We start from the raw sequence: 5608 nt of genomic DNA on the forward strand, positions 1-5608 counted from the left end.
TTTCTGCTAGTGTAGCCATGGCAGTTACATTAGTGGCCAATGGCTCACTGGTTACAGGTGATGGCCAACTAGCCACAGCTGATGGCCATCCAATCACAGTTGATGGCCATTTACTACCTGAGCCAGCACCTTCCCATGTGAGGCCGGGAGCCTGGAAACTGCTTTCTGGGGCTCTGTCCCCACAGGTGTACAAAACAATCTAAAAACAATGTGGAATACTTCGCAAATTTGCGTGTCATCCCTGCGCAGGGGCCATGCTAATCTTCCCTCTATCGTTCCAATTTTAGTATATGTACTGCCGAAGCAAGCACACAAATAGCCTTTTGGAAGTGCGCTAACTTAATGACCACGGGGTCTTCCATCCCCTCTCCTGTTGAGAATCACAAGACCTCCCCTTCAGTTCTCCAAGGGGATTTTGGGTTGTATCGCTATATAAAAGAAAGCCTGGAAAGCCGGTGTGTTAAGGCACCCACCTCTTGGCTGATGAGTGCCCCCTTCATGTCTTTCCTGAATGTGGGTTTTCAGTACATGAAAGACCTTATTTTTCGTTCTGAGTTTGTGGTCTTGTTTTCCATAGCACTATGTCCCAGAAGGCTTGAGATCTCTTGGGTGGCTGTGGGGGCAGAGCCCCAGAAAGAAGTTTCCAGGCTCTCGGCCTCACATAGACAGGTGCTGGCTCAGGTAGTAAATGGCCATCAATGTGATTGGATGGCCATCAGCTGTGGCTAGTTGGCCGTCAGCTGTAACCAGTGAGCCATTGGCCACTAATATAACTGCTGTGGCTACGCTAGCAGAGAGAGAGAGAAGAGAAGAAAGAATGGGGGCTAGCAAGAAGATGGCGGCTGGGCTGGCAAGCGTGGATGGCGGTTTGTGGACAGTGTGGATCCAGCCTCCAGTGAGAGTATAGTGCCGCCAGAGAGAATATAGTGGTATGACTCCCCTACCTATGGCTCCGTGGGTGTTCCTTTTTGGCCTCACCATATCCTGCGTTCTTGTATGGGGAGTGGGAGCAGAGACCCCGCAGGCCTCCCTGCATGACAAATGGTGCAGCGAGCAGGGTCTCCCGCACGACAGTGGCCATGACTAGAAAGTCTGGAAATGAATTCCACAGGTGAGAGGTGTTCTCTCTGGAGCTGACCGGAGGATGCCCTGTACCTCTCACCTCTCCCTCAAGGGGTTGGGGCTAACAGGGCACCTGTGGACACCTTTTCCTGGTTCCTATGTCTAATCCAATAGGAGAAAGAGAAGGAGTGGAGTGAGTGTGTATGAGCTGGGAGGGGTTGCTGTGAGTCCAAGCCTCCTTCACACACAAGCAACCACTGATTTGGCTTCCCTTCTTGCGCCCTTGTCAGAGAAGTGGACTGGGGTCCAGCCTCGTCTCTGTCCCCTGACTTGGCAGGCAGAGGAAGAAACTGTGGAGGGACCTTCAGGGCTGGGGAAGCAGAGCAAGGATTAGAACGTCTTATTTCCAGTGTTTTTCTTTGGACTTTTGCATTTATAATATTTCTATTTTTGAAAGAATCATTTGGCTCTTTTTCTTTTAGCATATTTTCCTTAGAGCAATCAAGCTTTTGCAATATGGAAAAAGTGACATTTGATCTGAAGGAGTCTGGAGGGGAGGGAAGCTCTGAGTGTGGGGAACTGACCTTTAGTAACCACCCACCCAGAGCTGCCGGCTGGTGAAGTACAAACTGAGCCTCCAGGAAGGACGTCTGGTGCCCTCCACAGGTCAGTTCACGACGGGAGTCTTGGTGACAACCCTGGGAGGATGTGTGCCCGCGCATGTGTGTGAGCCTGTGCTCCTGTGCCTCTCTCCTGTGGTTTCTCTAGATGGCTAACGCTCTATCCCTCCTCTCACTCTGTTGCCAGCTGTCCCAGTTCTAAATCTCTCCCTCTCTCCTTTCAGCCCAGCCCGGAAGCCTGAGGGCTGGGCCAGAGGGAAGCAGTTGTTGCTGTTTTTCCCCAGCTCCCGCTCAAACCTGACACCCACAGAAAGGTCAAGCCCACGTGGTTCTGCACGTCCCCTGCCTGGCCCGCCCTGGCTGTTACCATGACAACTGCTGGGCTGGAAATGTCCTTAGCCATCTCTACTCGCACGTTGGGTGGCTGTCCCGGGCTCCAGTCTCAGAAAAGCCACTCCTGACAGGCATTCTGGAGTTATAGCGCTTCTGGGACTACGGACAGACAGACAGACACACAGAAACACAGGTCAAGCCAGGGGCACGCACACTGACTGAGACAGAGAGAAACAAGCACACTGAGGGACACAGAGAATAGGAAGATGCAAGAAAGTGAGACGGTGACAGAGCCTCAGTGATGCAGGACGGAGGGATGAAAAAGCAAAACAGAGTCGGAGATGGAAATAAGAACAAGAGACAAAGATAGGCACAGGGGACCCGTGAGAACACAAAGGGAGAGAACCCCAGACTAAAAGAAGAATGGAGAAGGCCCCAAGGGAGGAAGAGAAGAGGAAGAGAGGAGAGGGATGAGAGACGTCAGTGTTTGCACCGTCCTCCCTCCCATCCCAGGAAATTACTTTGTTCTGAGCAGGGCTTGGATCCAATAGCTCATCTTTTCTGAGGCCTCACCCAGGTTCTTCCTCTGGCTGGATAACATTTGCCACCTTAGCAGGGACCTCGCCTTAAGCTAACAAAGGTAAAATTGAACCCCATCCCAACATGAGCACACACACCTCCTTGCCCTATGGAGGCAGTTGGTACCATTTCAACCCAAATTCGTCATAAATATCTATTCTCAGCCTCACCTCCCTCAGAAGGTGAAATGAGCGTCAGAACACTAAGCAGGGATAGTAAGAAATGAGGCAAAATTATGGAGTAATGAATGTGAACATCAGAGATGATGAAGCCCCCGGAAGTAATTAACATGAAAGACGACAGAAGAGACAGGCTGGAAAAACAGTGAGTACCAGACATGGGTGTAGGGATGAGAGAGTGAGAAGAGCAGAGGAAGAGAGCCGGGTTCCGAGCTCTCAGCAAGGTAGGGCAGAAGAGAAGTAAGAGGAGTGGTGGGCCAGCTTGGATTGGTCCTGTGGGTCTGCCCTGGAACCCTGCCTTCAACATTAGGGCAATGATTTCCCATCTTTGAAGTGTCTCCGAGGCTTTGAGTGAGGTCTCTCAGGGTCTTTGAGTTCTTGGTCATTCTTAGCCTTTTCTTCCTAAAAATAATGAGGCCATCAGTAGAGGAAACTCGAGCTCATCTAGCCTTCAGCTGGTCCTGACTTTGACCGTAGTGTGGAGGGAATAATGAAGCCAGTATCCCTACTGTCACCGTCTTCCAAGCTTACTTGTGGGCATAGAATAGAACAGGTGGCAGCCTGGAGAGCGCGCTACCCTGCTGCCCTCCACCCAGAGAGCCCAGTGAGGGAGCTGGGCCCAGAAAGGAGACTTGAGCCCAAGAGAGCTCTGGGTGAATATTCAGACTATGCTAAACTAGCCAAACTGGTGAACACACTGGGCCACAGAGGCTGGAATGGGAAAATCAAAGGTCCCACAGCCCTGGAAGATGGGTGTCCTGGACTGCATAGGAAAGGGAGTATGTCAGATGTTCATGCCCCACATCCCTTCAGCCCACTTCTGTGGCCAACTGCAGCGATAGTGGACAGTTCTGGTGTAAGCTCACAGCTTCCCAGCTTTCTCCTTCTCTGCCAGAGGCTTTTCTCAGCCCCTGCAGGGCAGCCTGGAAGTAGCAGGAGCTTAATACTCCCAAAGGGCAAACTTCAACCAGTGAGGGATGGGCCCTGGTGCTATTATTCCCCCGATTTCCCCATCACTCAATCAGGAAATTCTGAGTTGTGATCTCTATGGTTCCTCAGAGTGATTCCAGGAGGACTGGGCCCTACTCAATGCACCTTTCCCTGTCTCATTCTCCTTGCTCCCTCATTCCTGATCCCCCCTAAAATAAACTGCCTACATCCAACTCCTCATCTCATGGCATATGTCCAGAGGCTATAAAATCGCACAAGGGGTCTCCTGTATTCCTCCCAGCCAGAGTATGTCCCACAAGGCTGGGCTAAAATAGGAAGTGTCGGAGGGCTCTGCCTCTGGCTGCTTATTGGTATGCATTTGTTGGAAGAGATCATATCATCTAGAGAGGAAAAAGAGCTCACCAGCTCTCCCTCCCAGCTGTTGGGGAAACCAAGGCTGACTTATTAGCAGCAAGCCCCTGTAGGTCTCCAGTGGACAACCATAGACTTTTATAACTGGAAAGGACCTTAGGGGGTCACCTGATCCAACTTTCTATGTGATGCAAGAATCCCTTTTACAGCCTCTCTGACACCTGTTTAAATACCTCCAGTGACAGGAAACTCACTACCTTTTACTGTCTATTCTTGGACAGCTATTAGAAAGTTCTCCTTATATTGAATGGTAATTGATCTCTCTGAAACTTCCCCAAACTTGTCCTAGTTTGTCCTTTGTTTGACTTCAATGTCTCATTTTTCTTCTCAAGAATGCTCCAAGTATTTTAAGGCAAAGCATATCTATTACATCTTCTATTTTCCAGGCCAAAACATCTCATTGCCTTGACGTTTCTTCAAATGACTTGATTTTCTGAGACTCCTCATTCTGGAGCCCTCCTCCAGGGAGCACTGTGAGTTTCTCAATGTTGCTATTTCAATGTGGTGCCCAGATGATGCTTCAGAATAGTATGACTAGTGCAGAATGTATTTTTACACTGCTATAGCCCTAAGTACATTCCATTATTGATTCCTAGAATTGTAACTCTTTTGGCAAGTACACAACACTGCTGACTCAATTAAACTGTGAAGACACTGAACATTTGTTTTGGCTTCTCAGCATACTTTTTGCTTTTCTTCATGTAACAGCAACTCTCCTCCACTTCCTAGTCTTGAATGGTTCTGGTACGATTGCCAATCACAGTATCCTGTATCCCTAGCCATAGGTTTGGGCCCATGATATAGGCCCAGTCAACAAAGAGTTTCCTTTCCCTGGCCACAGTAATTGGTTCAGTGATGAGCATGTGATCCTGGCTAGGCCAATCAGAGTCCTTCCCTGGGATTTATTATATGGAGTTGGAAGAGAGAGCTCTACCTCTGGATTTGCTAAACTGGGATAAAGTGCAGAACTCCTAGACCTCTCTATGCTATATCAACACACAGGAAAAGTTAAGAGTGAAAGAAAGAGGAGAATAAAAATATTGTTTGAATCCTTGGATCCAACTGACTTTGAGGCCAACTCCACTTCTGTCCTTCCCAATCTATGTCCCTTTATGGTTTAATCTAGATTGAGTCTGGCTTCTGTCACTAGAACAAACTAATTAATACACAGTTCTTTGTCCTCTAATTGTGTAATTAATTTTTTGATCCTAAATGAAGGGCTTCACATTTATCCCTATTAGGTTTCATACTTTGTCCCATCCTGCCAGTCTATAGAAAATTTAGAATTGTGATTCTGTTGTTCAATCAATTAACTATCCCTCTCCTTTTTGATATGGATGCCTTCTATGTACTTATCCAAATCATTAATAAAAATGTTGAGCTGGACAGAGTAAAAAAAAAAAAAAGAAAAAATCAGCATCATGTCAGTTAATCAATCAATACATATACTTTTGAGACGGTTGTTCAGACAAC

The 5608-nt window shown here is 48.1% G+C and overlaps 1 non-coding gene across 1 annotated transcript; it reads right to left on the minus strand.

Moving 5' to 3' along the window:
- Nucleotides 1-204: 204 nt before the first annotated feature.
- LOC141570983 (U6 spliceosomal RNA) lies at nucleotides 205-311 on the minus strand. The gene has a single exon (XR_012495408.2). It is a non-coding gene; the product is annotated as a U6 spliceosomal RNA (small nuclear RNA).
- Nucleotides 312-5608: the final 5297 nt, after the last annotated feature.

The sequence above is a fragment of the Rhinolophus sinicus genome, chromosome 3, assembly GCF_057876585.1.
Source record: "Rhinolophus sinicus isolate RSI-liver-muscle chromosome 3, RSI-T2T, whole genome shotgun sequence".
NCBI classification, from domain to species: domain Eukaryota; kingdom Metazoa; phylum Chordata; class Mammalia; order Chiroptera; family Rhinolophidae; genus Rhinolophus; species Rhinolophus sinicus.